General features: G+C 42.5%; 1 pseudogene; it reads right to left on the reverse strand.

Moving 5' to 3' along the window:
* Window positions 1-9210: 9210 nt before the first annotated feature.
* LOC144251778 (ubiquitin carboxyl-terminal hydrolase 36 pseudogene) lies at window positions 9211-12842 on the reverse strand (annotated as a pseudogene).
* Window positions 12843-15372: the final 2530 nt, after the last annotated feature.

Raw genomic sequence — 15372 nt, forward strand, 5'->3', positions numbered from 1 at the left:
CAGGTATTTATTTTTAAGTATAGATTTTTGTTTTGAATTCAGGTTCACATTTTTTTCTTGATTTAGTGCAATTAAAGCAGTGCATGGAGATGGACTCTTATGTTGAATAAAAAAATTCTTTCCCTGAATCAAAGATAGCAAAATGGCAATGGAATTTGTGTTTTAGCACAGGACATGTGCTTTCAACCAGTTCTTGACATGTGACATCAGGGGCTTTCCTACCTCTTCCTATTTTCCATAATTTGGATGTCTTAAGCCTGCTAGGAAAATCTCTTGAGACTGACAAGGAGTTAGAGTGTTAAGAAGTCCAATGACATTTAAGACAACATAAAATATTGCAATGCCAGAAGTTGTCTGCTGCATGTCTAAAACATGATGCTTCTTTTTCTTCTTTTACTCTTGATAGTTGATTTTCTAATTCTCTTCTGTCAGTGACTAGTACTACTTGTCTTTTGCTCCTTTCCTTGTCACCCTTCATAGTGTTGGGTCTGTCACTTACTAGTTTGATACCCCAAATTGCTATTTCTTCTTATTACTCATCTTGATTTGTGGTTCAGATGTTTTCCTTCTATGAATCTGTTCCTAGAACAGAATACATCATCTTTTCCAGGCGTGGAGGCACACGCCTGTAATCCCAGAGGCTCTGGAGGCTGAGGCAAGAGGATCAAAGCCAGCCTCAACAAAAACAAGGTGCTAAGCCACTCAGTGAAACCCTTGTCTCTAAATAAAATACAAAATAGGGCACGGATATGGCTCAGTGGTCTAGGGCCCTTGAGTTCAATTCCTGGTACTCCCTCCCCCGCAAAAAAAAAAAAAAAACTATATCACCCCCACTTCCATGTGGCTGTCAACATTTCTGTTATAGCAGTGTTGCTGAAAACACTGATGTGCAAGTTTGTGCTGAAATTTAGGTTCCTTTGAAAAGTAATGACAGGGAAATGAAGCTTAGTTTAGAAAATGCTAAATTATTTTAATTAATGATTATGTTATGTTTTCCCATTATTTTTGATGTTGTATTACCATTTACTTAATGATGTTAGAAGGCAAGTTGGATTTTTAAGATGAATACTTCTTTAGGTAAAAAATATTAAAAATTTAACATATCTAATTCCTTTTTATTTAATCTTCTTTATTTAATTAAAATCACTCTGGCCCATGAAGTTTAAAGTCTAAAAAGTGCAGTAATGTAGAACCCACAGTGAAATACATTTACTTGTTTACATGTGCAAATCCAACAGAATTTGAGCCTTTCAACAGAATGATTATGTCCTTATCATTTTTTAACCTTGCCTCATAAGTGTCCTATAAGTGTTTATTATATTTTGTTTTCTGTTAGATGTCTATATGAGCTTATTATATTATTTAGGTATAAATAATGAGTAATGTAATTATCAATATTTTAGAGAAGTAACTTAATACTTTATAAAGTAGTGATTTACAGCAGAATAAAAGCATGGATTCAAATTGGAACATTTTATTTGAAATATGTCTCATTTTTTATTAATGTTGTAACTTTGCTTTTAGTATCATCAACTTATATTGTTTGTTTTCTAATTTATAAATATTTGCATTGGACATATTCATTTCTTCAATTCTCTTGCTTTTTAATAAATTTAATTTTCAGCTCACACTTAAACAACATTGTTAACATTAATTTTTTTTCTTACTTACTCACTTGTAAAAATATCAAGATCAATTGCGTAGCTCCAAAGAATTTTATTCAACTAAATCTCAAATTACTGACTTCAATAAATCATCAAATTACAGTTCAAATGGTTTAAAACATACCTCCCAAGAACAAACAATCTCACATATGGGATGTTTATCTATAAGTGCTGTTTCAAAGTTAATTTTAAGTCACAAAGTGTGTATTCTTAGAGTTCCTCATTTTGAGGGACAAAAAAAAATTAATCTCTATTTTCATATTATTTCCATATATATCCATGCAAAAAAGTCATGGAAGTATTTCACATCTTAGAATAATTAAATCTAATAATAATGATGATGATGTCAAAAAGTCATTTGTAATTTGAATGAAGTCTTACATTATAAGCACAATGTTGACTGCTTGCTTCATTGATTGACAGATAAATCCATACACTCAGTACCATGGTAGAGTGCCAACTATGTGCCAATTACCATCATAGGAACCAATAGTATAATCATGGAAAAAATGGATAAAGTGCTTGCTTTTGTAGAGTGAGAAGAGGGAGATAATAAAATTAAAAATGAATATATAGAACTACAGGAAATAGAGCTTTGAAAAATTAAAATGAAAGGGAATGAACATACAGAAGGATGGCACTGGTGGGGTAAGCATGGTTTACTATTGTGCAGAGGGGAATCGGAAGACTCACTCACCATGTGGCATACCTGTGGGGACTTGTAGGACAGGAGAGAGTGGGTCATTAGTTATTGGGAGAAGGAGTGTTCTAGGAAAGAGAACAACAAATTCAACCCTGAGCAGGCACCCTGCATTATTCCCAATGTAGGGGGGAGAGAGAGAGAGTAAAACACTCAGCAGGAATTCTGTTTTTCTGTTCTTATTATTCCAAGGTTAATGTAGCCCTATTTTAAATATTGAATATACAAATTCAGTGTCTGTATTCATCAAATTTTATCCTCCTATGAAGCTGCCTCCAACACAAAATACAACACTCCCTCCTCTATGCTCCTGGAGTAGACATGCTAATAGTTTTCAAGCCAGTGATTACTAGTCATAGCTGGTCTATGAGGAAGTTTATATTAAGGGAAAACATGAGAAAAGCAATTAAAATAATTGAGAGCTCCAGATTTATACCTGATTTCAAAGGTATAATTGAAATAGGAAACTCAGATGTTTCTGAATCATTTGGCATCATAAGACATCAGTCTAAAGTTTATCAGGTTTTTAATATTCAGTTTGTCGATCCTTAGAAAAATAAAAATCAAATGTTTATTTCCTATTTGAAAGCATATTAGGGACTGAAAGTGACTAACATTTCTACTTGAAATTTCATGAATTCTTGCAAGGATTATATTGTTTTTAGGAAAATATAGAGTTGATCACTGGTAAACTAAATTTTAAAAAGGCAAATATTTTAATGCTATTAAGTCTTTTTTCCTTATTTTTATTTTTTATTGATTTTTTTTAAAATGACAGTGGAATGCATTACAATTCTTATTACATGTATACAGCACAATTTTTTCACTTCTTAGGTTGTATATAAAGTATGTTGATACCAATTTGTATCTTTATACATGTACTTTGGATAATTGATGTCTATCATATTCCACCATCCTTGCTAATCCCCTGACCTTTTCCCCTTTCCCTCCCACCCCTCCACCCCATCTAGAATTCATCTATTCCTGGCATGCTCCCCATCCCTACCCCACTATGAATCAGCCTCTTTATATCAGAGAAAACATATGGCATTTGTTTTAGGGGGATTGGCTAACTTCACTTAGCATTATCTTCTTCAATGCCATCCATTTTCCTGAAAATTTTATTATCTTTTATTGCTGAAAATAATTCCATTGTGTATATATGCCATATTTTTTTTATCCATTCACCCACTGAAGGGCATCTAGGTTGGCTCCACAGTTTAGCTATTGTGAATTGTGCTGCTATAAACATTAATGTGGCTGTGTCCCTGTAGTATGCTGTTTTAAGTCTTTGGGGTATATGCCAAGGAAAGGGATAGCTGAGTCAAATGGTGGTTTCATTACCAGATTTCCAAGGAATCTCTTAGGTCTTTTCATTTTGAAGAGTTAAAATAATGACTTTCAATATTGCAGTGTTATATTGAGAAAGCATTTGCTATTTTTTTTTTAAATTTATTTTTAGTTTTGCTTTATTTTTTTCAGATTGTCTTTATCTGTGGATGGGATTTATTTAGTACCTTATAACCATGAACTGGCAAGTTATATGCTAAAACAAACCACTACTATAGGTGGAGGTTGTTTAATGATCCTAAACATTGCTGACAGGTCACCATACTGTCCAAGAGGATAGTTATCTTATTTCGCACTCCTTATAGAGAAATTCTTCCTGTTAAACAAGAGTTTTTATGTTTCCTCCTCACACATGGAAAATCATGGATTTCTTTCAAAGCATTGTTTTTGAACACAGATGATTCATGAGAAAAAAATCACATTTAAAATTGTCTGACATATTGTACATGTCAAGATCATTGTACTTTCATGTGTAAATAATTAAAACAAATTAAAAAAATGAAAAAAATAAGATAAAATTGTCTGAATTGGACAGCTATTTACAAAACCTCAGGAAGGACTTCTGTTTGTTGTTATGTTGAAATAACATGGATCAAATTTATTCGTGGTCTTTAAATAACTAAAAATCTATATGAAATCCATAAAACAACTTTCAAATACTGAAAGTGATCTTAGATTAAGAAGAAGGTAAGAAAGTGGGCTGCAGAGTTTCCAGCCTGAAGTGCAGAGACAAGGAGTCCAAACAGATCTCAGTGGTCCCCCTGTGTTGAGAAGACAAGACTATTTGGGGAGGCTGAGGTGGCTGGAATCAACAGGGTCATGCAGGAGATGGGAGTTAACTGCACATGGGCCTCAGAGGTTTGCAGATGGTTCATTTAGTCTTAGGCTCAGAACTAATCAGACCATTTCTTTGATGAAAATACAAAGAATGAGTGAAACAATTCTCAGAAGCTCACAGGAGACTAGGAATAATTTGCATTTCTCATAGGCAGAGTGGGGAAAGTTTATAATACTTGGGGGAATCATGCCTCAGTAGTTTCTGAAACAGTGAGGCTGCTTTAAGAAAATATCATGAAATATCACTGAGAGCTGGGGATATGGCTCAGTTGGTAAAGTGCAAACTTTGCATGCATAAGGCCCTGGGTTCAAGCCTCAGCAACACACACACACTATAACACATTATATATGTGTATATATATATATATATATATATATATATATATATAATATATTTATATATTATTTATATATTTATGTTTAATATTAAATATGTATATATTTTATGTATATATTGTTATTATATATTGTTATTATATAATGTATTTATACATTATTTATATATTTATGTTTAATATTATATATGTATATATTGTTTTTGAACACAATATATACTATATATATAGTATATATTGAGCTGAGCTTATAAGAAACATTTTATTTCTCATAATTGTGGAATTTGAGAAGACAAGACTAAGGCACTGACAGATATTGTGTCTGATGAACATGAGATTTTAGTTCTTAGTTCTGTTTCTAGCTATGCTCTTCCATGACAGAAGAGGTGAACAAGCTCACTTTGGCCTATTTTTCAGTGAGGATTTACATCTGAACACTGGATGTCGTGGTACATGTTTAGTAAAAATATCTCATTACAGAGTGTGGACTTCGGTGTTCTCAACACATCCTGAAGGTAGTTGCTATGGCAGAAGTTCCAAAATGATGATCCATACAAACAAGACAAAACTGGTACATATAAGTCCTCTTTTTTGCTGGCACAATTAAAGTTGAATTTGAGTGTTTTCATGAGGGGCCTGACTTCTTCATCTTGCCACACATTTCATGATAATCAGCCTCTGAAAATAATGTGAGTTTGTGACTCTAGCCTTGTAAGAAAGTTTTAGGAAGTTTCCTGAGCTGCAAGGATCCTGCTTGACTGTAAAAGTCCAAAGGCAGATACACGTTATCTTTTATGTCATTTTGCCTTGATAAACCTATCTAGCAACAAGTGCACTATAATCAATCACATAGGGCCAGAAATACTAATAAATACCCATATAGCCATTCACACATGTCATATATATGTCAAGCACATCCAAATTATGTCTATGCCACTCATTCAGCTTCATTTCTAGAAATTATGCAGCCATAACGATAATATAAAAGGTAAATAACTGCACATTTTCTTGCATATGTCCTGAGCTACTATAGAAGCTAAACTTAGAGAATGAAATTCATCCTTTAAAACAACTGAATGAATTCCTTCATTTTTTAGTCACAGCAGGTTTGATGTTTGACCTGTAAAGCTAATAAAGACTGGAGACCTCCCTTTGTTCTTGACAAGGACTTTTGAGCTCTCTGGTTGCAGTTAAAGCTGAAGAACATTCCTAATAAGATTATTTTCTAGCTCATTTTGTTGCAAATGGAATCTTTGCCTTGCCTCATCCTTAGTTATGAAAAATAAGATCACTAACCTTAGGTAACTGTTGCTGAGTGTGAAGTTAAGAATTAATTGTTCAAATAACCCTTCACATATCAAGTGTTCTTTGTAGGTAGAATTGGAGCAACATTCGGATTTTGGAAATTACTGCATTTCATTACCTGTCATGCCATTCGGTTTCCTATTTCCTAATTTACTTAAACAAAGAAAATACGCTTCTGAACTAAAGATTTGAGCTCACTATGGATTTTGATTTCTACATGATCATTGATAATTTGGAGTCAGATTTGATAATATTTCATGACATTTCTGCTCATTTCATCAATAATTGTTTCTATTCTTCCTAGCATGAGGGGGGATTTGCCTTTTCTTGGTGACAATACCATTCTGAAAATTACAAGAACCAAGAATACAACTTCAATCAACCTTATAGCACTGTCTACTTGAGAAAGTCATTGTGTTCATTTACAGGTGATTTGTTTTTCTCCACGGTATTTTGATTTCTACTTTCAGCCAGGTAATTTGTATGTCGGGCCACAGAAGGTCTCTCAAGATTGCTTCCTGTGAAATCGAGTGGCTCCTTTTTATTTCACTGTTAAAATTGTTTACTTTTTCCAGAGGACTTATTTTTTCCTTAAGAAAATTTTGCATCCATTTAAATGTCTTGCCATCTCTCCTTTGTCAGGCTTACTGACTTTTAAACCTAAGTATTTGGAGCATATAAAACCAATGATGTGTACTAAGTTTTCTATTCGTTCCAGATAAATTGCGTCCAAGACTTCACCTTTACCCACCAGCCCAGCACTATCCTCCAAAGAGCCCAGGCATATCTGACAGATGTTATATATCTTGGCTGAATCTGTGCTGATTTTCCAGCATAGTGAGATGAGTCCAGACTAGGTTTGGAAGAGACTGACAAAACTATATGGAAGAACATCTATGTGGCTTTATGACTATAACATATATTTTATTCTGATGGCAGGTCATTTACGAAAGTAATATTCCTGATTACATAAATGAATGTAAGTATAGAAGAAAAGGACTGAATAGTTAATAAGCATATATTGGTGTCTGTCATGCTTTCTGTCTCAAAGAAGTAGTTAGAAATAAGCATGGCTAAGACAATATTCTGTCCTTAGTTTTTCTTAATCTCATATCTATGGGTGAACTTGAGAACTTTAATATCTATGATTTATTTATTTATTTATTTATTTATTTATTTATTTTTCACAACAGCACATTATTTATTGCACCAAGATCTTGGCAACATCTGGGGCTCCCCAGGCCACTGGAGAGGAAGTACAGAGGGCAGGGAGGCCTGTACACACATGGGTGTGGCCACACAGCCAGGACACAGCGGGAAGTAGCTCCTCAGGATAGATAGGTGAATGGGGCAGTGAGGAACACTGGTGAGGGCCCACTGCACAGGGGCCGTCACCTGCACTCCCAAGCACAAAGGCAAGCTCTGTGCCGAGAGGCCACCATGGCAAGAATTGAGGTCACTAACATGTGCTTACACACCACGGGCACCCAGAATGGGGGGTGGGGGGTGGTGGTGGCAGTTTCTGGGCCTCATTCTTCCTGGTCCCTGTTTGGCTGATGGTTTTCCGGGAAGGGAGGGGCTGGCTTCTGCCGGTCAGCGATGAGCACCTCAAAAGTCAGGTCAGGCACTCCACCACCTGGGAGAGGGAGGCAGCCCCTCCAGGACAAGGGTTTGCAGCGTGCAATCCAGAGGAGAAGGAAGAGACCCACTTGGAAGAGGGGAGAGCGAGAGGGGAGGTCAATTCTGTGCTAGAAGACAACTAAATTTAACTACAGAACATTAGGAAACAAACACGGCTGGGGACGCAGTTCATACAGGAAAGAACGTCAGCGCCTCAAGAGCAAAAGCAAGCCCTGCCCTCCCCAGACAACAGGTCACGAAGCCATGGCCCACTTCCTGCTGGGATGGGGAGCAGCCAACAGATCAGCCCTGATGCCATCTTCCCACCACCTTCTTTTAAAAGGAAATACGAAAACAGGAAAAGAAAACAAAAAGAATCTCCTCCCCATAAAGAAAAAGTAAGTCTTCTTTCTACACCAGGATCAAGTGAGGCCCCAAGTGTGGCAGCAGAGCAAAATAAGGGTGGCACAGGCCAAGGGCAGAGGTGGGCCCTCCTGGGGAGGCCAGCGCCCGTTTGTGAGCAACGCCTGGAAGGTGCCGTCCTCCTCAGAGAGCACTTCCGCGAGGAGACCCAGGCCCGTCCAAACACACGTCTGCAGACAGGGCTTGCACAGGGGAGGGGCGTGAACAGTACAATCAGCCAGACTTCACGGCGCTCCCAAGACTGAGCACAGGAAGCCAGGGTTTGCGTATCAGGGAAACATATGGTACAGGAAGCCACAGGCCTGCTCAAATATAGATGCTCTATATTAAGTAATCAGCTCATGGAGACCTCATCCCCAAGATCACCACTTCTGCAGAGACCCACGGTCACTGCAGCTGAAGGGCAGCTACAGCCAAACCATCAGGAGAGGCAGCAGCCTCGGAAGCAGATGCGTTGGCATTAATTTCAAGGGTTCCCACCCCAGCCTCTGCTCTCCACAGAGCTTGGAGGTCCTGTGAGGAGGAGATACTCCGGAAGGGCCAACCCCAGGCAGGAAAGGGAAAGGTAGCGATGTGGTCAGTGCAGGACCTTCCTCTCTGAGGCAGACAGTAAGGCGTACAGACACAGGGCGCAGCAAGAGACAGCGCCACCTGCAGGGAACAAGGGGTGCTCGCCAGGAAGAGCCTAGGCACCCTGCTACCCTGAGCACAGGACAACTGGGGAACAGCCCCAGAGCTGGGGCAGACGGCTCTGCCCACCCAGACCCCACTGTCCATGACCACAAGGTCACTTGGCCTTTCTGGAGGCCCCATAGCGAGCTGTCAGTCTGCGTGACACCACATGCCAGGGCTTTGCGTGAGGGGCCTTTCGTGAATGTCTCCACAGGTTCTGAGCCCTAGAAGCCCAGGCCTCACGGGTCCCCTAAGACGGTGAGGACAGGAGTCCCCTGCCGTGGCAGGCTCACAGTGCAGCAGCCTAGAGGTGACAGGGAGGTGGAGTCTGCTGGAGGCCACTCTTCAGATCCAGACAGAGTTCCCAGGAAGTGACGGCCCTCGACAGCATGAGCTCAGCGGCGTGGCTGAGGCTGGTGGCCTTGGCTGGATGAGTCACAGACCAAAAGTTCTGTCTACTCTGAAGCTTCTGGAAAGCATTGAAGTTTCTCTTCTTCTCTCTCTTGAGTTTTTTCATTTTCTTCTCCTTTTCTCGATCAAACTCCTCATCCCAGTGGTCAAGCAAGGTCTGGGTGCGGGCCAATCTGCTGTCTTCGATGGCATCCTGACTGATCGTGGACGGCTCCCCATTCCAGCTCAGAACTTTGCTCCCGTAGGCCTTGTCAGAGGAGTATCTGAGCAACTCCTGGACCACATCGGGTTCTCGCTCTCTGTTCCAAGGTACAAGAGGAGCCTGTCCTGGCCCCAGACGGTCCCCAGGAACCTGGCCATTCATACTCCACACGGGGACTGCAGAGACACTAGGCCTCAGCTTCTTGGGGCCCTCCGGATGATCTTCTCTTCTTCCTCCCGCTGCGCTTCCCACTTTCTTTTCCTCCTCTTCTTTTTCCTTGGAGACTCCATCCTGGATGCAGGCTCTCTAGGGTCAGGGGAGGAGCAGCTGGGCCAAAGTGGGTCCTGGGGTAGCCCGACTCTCCCGAATCCCTCCACTCCTCTCCTCCTCTGCTTCCTGCTACTCATGTGGTGGGCTTCTAGGACGTTTGCCTGCGGCCGTGTGCCCTCTTCCTCCTGTGGATCAGCTGCAAGCTCTGCCTGGTGCTTCTTCCTGCTCTTGGGGCTCCAGGGCTGCCCCCGAGTCTGACCCTCCTGAGGGGCTATGGCGGCCGTGTCCTCTGGACACTTCCTATTCTTCCTTTTCCTCTTCCTGCGGGGTGCCACAGCTTCTCCCCTGAGGCACTGGGGCTGACGTGCCACTGAGCCTAGTTTCTGGGGCTCTCCTGTGAGCAGCTTCTTCTTCTTCCTAGAGGGGCTCTGAGGGGCCTTGCTGGCCTCCAGTGACGGCTGGTATGAAAGGGACGTGAAGTCCCCATTGACCTGAGGCAGGGCAGTCCAGGAAGAGGAATGGCTCTGTGGCTCTGAAGTCCCTGGGGACTGGGGGCTACTACTGGTCAGTGATGTAGAGGGAGGGCTAACAGGCGGCTTTGGATGGCTGGATGATCGGGGATAGGTGACACAGCCCTGGTTCTACTGACAGCCCAGGTGGAGGCAACGACGGGGTGAGCAGCTTCCATGGGGGAGGTGAGGTAGGAGAATGGTGAGGGGGGAGGTGAATGGAGGTCATTGCCGGTCGCCCTCCGCAGGGTGCTGGCCTTCCTGGCAGACAGGGCCAGCCTCTTGGCTGGCGGTGGAGACATGAGGTTCGCAGGCTCAGTGGTGGCGCTGCCCAGGGCGGGCGACTTCAGCTTCACCACTGCAGGATCGGCTTCACTTGGTGGTGCTCTGGAGGGACTGGAGGGACAGTCTGTTTCCTGAGAAGCACAGATGCGGACGGCCGTGCCCCTGCGGTCCTGTGGAGCCTTGGCAGGCTCACTGCTGGCAGAGTGCTCTGGGCTAGAGCTGCTAGAAGCCCCCTTCTCAAGGTCCGTGCTCCCGTCCTCCTCCTTCAGCCCATGCCCATTTGCAGTGGCGCTGGCCAGGAGCTTCGGTGAGGTAGAGGGGACAATGTCTCGGCTGGCCCAGGAGCCCTGCCGATGGCTCCCAGATTCGCTGGTACCAGGGGAGCCCTGAGGAGTTCGCAGGGACGGGGAGAAGTGCTGTGGGGGAGTTGGCTTCTTCACCTTCTTCCCAGGCTCCTCCAGAAGGGTGGGGGGTGTGGGGGGGGGTTTGGGAGAGTCTGGGGAAAGGTGACCCCAAGGGCAGCTTTGCAGGAACACATCCATTCTGTGACTTCAGGACTGGCACAGAGCTGTTCCTGGAAACAGGCACGCCGATCTCCTCGGGGACCTGCAGCTTCCTCACCAGCACAGGGTCTGGTCGCTTTGCCATTGATGGGAAGGTAGCTACGCCATTGCCCATGTTCTTCTTGGTATGATCTAGAACCACACTTGGGAGGCTGGGAAGGGTAGAGCCTGCCTTAGAGATGGGGCTCTCAGGACTTTTCTTAGAGCATGGAATTCGCAGGTAGAAGAGCAGGTAGGCCTGCTGGTTGAGAACCACCTTGACGTTGCTGGAATGGACCAAGGAGTCATTCATCTGGTACCACTGTCCATTGCTCGCCTTCACGTAGCAGTAGTAGTGCCCGGCATGGCAGCTGTAACCTGAGTGGACCAAGATAGCGTAGAGTCCATACATGACAGGATCGCCATTACTCTGGGACATATATGGGCGGATGTTGAGGAATTCCGGATAGCCTACATCCTTGGTGATCTTCCCCCCACTGGAGTTGGCAAAGCGCTTGAGGGAAAGGGTGAGCACGTTGGAAGTCCTGTGGATGGTGAAGCGCTTGCTGGCGGGGACCTTCTTCTTGCATTTAGCACACATATAGGCATTGTCTCCACTCAGGACATCTGGCTTCACAAAAAGTTCCAGAGCACGCACAATATTTGCAGCTTGCCGGATCTCCAGCGCGATGTCCAAGTAGGGGTCATAGGTGTCCGAGACGCTCTTGCACACGGCACACTTCACTCGTGACCTGAGGTACCTTCCAAATATCTGATGCACCAGGGTAGTAGCCTGTGTCTGACGATCCAATTTGGCACAGCCGTTCAAGCAGGCCTTCTGCATGGCGTCGATGGTGTAGCGGAGTAACTCATGCGCATCCTCTTGGTTCCCGAAGCGGAAGTGCCGGGCGATCTTTTTCAGATCACGGATGAAGGAGACGGGCTTGATGGCGTTGCCACTGTTGGCCAAGGCCTGGACAATGTGGTTCTGCATGATGCACAGCATGCAGAAGCTTCCATGGTGACAGTTCCGTGCATGCTCCTTGGAAAGCAGGTAGTTGGCCAGAGGCGGTGTGTAGGTCAAGCACTGTATGGTGGAGTTCAGGAAGCAGGTGTTGCCCAAGTTGTGTAGCCCTGCGCCAACTCGGAAAACCCGCTCCCACCTCAAAGACAGGCACTCTGTGGGGAAGAGCACTTTCTGTGGGGCTGGGACTCCATCACTACCACATGGGCGCTCACTCCCCTGTCTCCTGGCCTGAGCCTCATCTCCACGTCTGGGGCGACTGGCACCCTCCGTCTTGGGGTTTAGCAGCAGATATTTGCTCTTCAAGGACTCTAGCTGGTAGGAGAAGCTCTTGCTGGCTGGCTCGAACTCGATCTTCTGTAAAAGGACCTTCTTGGCGGAGGAGGCCAGGAGTTTTCCCAGTTCCCCATCCTCAGCCGAGTCCTTGCAACCGGGTTTCAGGGCTTCCTTCAACTTATCGACTATTGGCATGGTGCATTCCTGTGGGGACTGGGATGCCTGGCGGAGGTGGGCTGCTCCCCCAACAGCGGGGAATCAAGTTCTGACTGGGCACTTCAATCCAGGGACTCCCAGAGGATGGCCTGTTCAGTCGCCAATGCGGCCACATGCAGAGTCCAGAAAGGGTGTCAGCACCTGGCCCCCAGCGGCCCGCGGCAGGCCCGCGCAGCGCTGGCGTCTCCTCGGCCCGGGCCGCACGCGCACCATCCGGGCCTCCAGCCTAATATCTATGATTTAACTTTTAGAGTTTTTCAAGGAAGAAGAGCTCTTTTTCATAGTGTTTGTATTGGTTTCCTAGACAATTGTAACAATTTACCACAAACTTGGCTTAAAACAATACACATTTACTCTCTTTGAGTTCTGGAGTCTGGAATCGATTCCGCTAGGCCTACATCAAGGTATCTGCAGGGCTGCCTGTGTTCCTTGCAGAGGCTCTGAGGAGACAATCAGTTTCCTGGTGTTTTGGGGCTTCCAGAGCTGCATCCCTAGCTTATGGCTCCCTCATCTTTAAGGCCAGTAATGTCCTCTTGCTTCAGTTGTCATGCAGCTTTCTGACTCTTTCTTCTATCTTCCTCTTTATTTTGCTTTCTTGCATAACACAGGATCATCTCCTTATCTTAGACCCTTAATCACATTTTCAAAGACACTTTTGTTAAAAATGTTGGTATACATAGGTTCAGGAAATTAGGGTATGGGTTTCTTTGGGGGTCCTTACTCAGGCTTCTATAGTATGTGAAGCACCACCTTAACTCAGGATTTTAATTTTTTAAATAAAGTGATTAATTGTGAATGATTATGTCCAGTGCGAATTAGAGACCACATTATTTATTTAAAGAGTTAATCTAAACATTTAAATGGATCAACTATTAACATTAAATAATGTGTTCTGATGTCAACTTCAACATCTGCCTCCTGAGAAACTGATGAAATCTTAGGCGTGGTAGACATTGACAACCTCCTTGTCTTAATCCTCTTCTTTCTGAATCTTGATTTCTTTTCCCTTTGTATATCTTGATTTTTAAACAGCCATAGTTCTATTTGCCACCATCAGCAGTTTCAATTACAAGAGTAATTTTTTGAATTTATGTGGGCCCAACTTAATGGATAGTATTTTCCATTTATTTCTCAATTTCGATTTATTCCAACTAATATCTTTTTAAAAGGAATGCAAGTATTAATTTGTGTTCTGTATGAAAGAGAAGCTAAAATGTTTAAGTTAATCATTTTTTAAAATGAGCATGATAAAAATCAGTGAAGGTGATGTGGGAAACCAATCCAAGTGGAAATATCACCATGAATAGCAGTGAGAAGAAGTACATGTGTCACTTGCCATGGAATCCCTGTATCCTCACATAATATATACCATGCTTGGGCCACTTAAGTATCTTCCTGCAGTGATCTGAAGTTTGTCTTTCCCACAAATTCATGTGTTGGAGCCTAATAGCCAATGTGATGGAATAAAAAGGCGGAACCTTTGGGGAAGTAATGGAGTCATGAGGGTCCCCCCACCCCTGCCCTCCATCATGAAAGGATTAGTGTCTTTATAAAAGAAATTGAAATAAATATTCTTGCCTCTTCTGCCAAGTGAGGAGACAGCAATAAAAATGCACCAACTTGGAAGTAGAGAGCATGCTGTCACTAGAGACAATCATCTTAGACATCCCAACTTCCAGAACTGTGAGAAATAATTTTCTGTTGCTTATGTATTACCAAGTCTAAGGGATTTTGTTATAGTAGGCTGGATGGACTGAGACACTCCCAGATAGACTTAAGGCATGGTTGTACCTTCTCTTTACAGTTCTAACTCCCAGTACTATGTCTGGGATACACTTGTAGAACAAATATTTGTATCCAATGGAAGCCATTTGTATTAGATTGAATATTATAGATGTGAGATGTGAATCTGATTAGAGTGACAATGCATGTGAGGAGGAAATGAGGGGAAAGCATACAATAAACATGGCTCATTGTTAAGATTCTTTAAAGCCAAGGGGATAATTTTTATCTGCAAACCTTATCAAATAATGAACAGTAAAAGAGAGTGCAGAGACAAGGAGATAAATCAGATAAGCTATTCCTGTAATTCTGATCTAAGATAATGAGAACCTGAATCATAGTAATGTCAGGCAGTCTGGAATGGTATAATAAAATCCCATAAATTGGAAGCCTTATAAATAAGAGAAATTTATTTCTCACAGTTCTGGAGGCTGAAAGTCTGACATCAGCATGCCAGCATGGTCAAGTTCTGGTGAGAACTCTCTTGTAGATTGCAGATTACTGACTTCTTGTACCCTTCCGTAATCGAAAGAGAAATAGGTAGTTCTCTGGCTTCATCTTGCAAAAGCTTTCATCTTATGAAATACTTCACTTTCTTGACCTAATCATCTCCCAAAGATCCCATCCACAAGTACCACCATGTTAAGATGAGGGTTTCAATACATAAGTTTTGGGCAGACACATTCAGTCTATTGCAATGGCTTAATCAATTAATATTAAGGAAAAGAGAAAAGCAGGTGGGCAGAAGGGAAATACACTGAAAACTAGATTCTTGATGTACTTGCTTACCACCTTTTTATGCATTTTTAACTATATTTATTGTTCAGGTTGGAAATAACATTTGTAAATTGTATTCACTTTTGAATTTTTTTCTACATCTTGAGGTAGTCATTTTGAAAACTGGAGTTTTTAAATTATATTCCACCTCTTCAAGCAATATTTCTGTCAT

Source organism: Urocitellus parryii, unplaced genomic scaffold (assembly GCF_045843805.1).
Source record: "Urocitellus parryii isolate mUroPar1 unplaced genomic scaffold, mUroPar1.hap1 Scaffold_210, whole genome shotgun sequence".
NCBI lineage: Eukaryota > Metazoa > Chordata > Mammalia > Rodentia > Sciuridae > Urocitellus > Urocitellus parryii.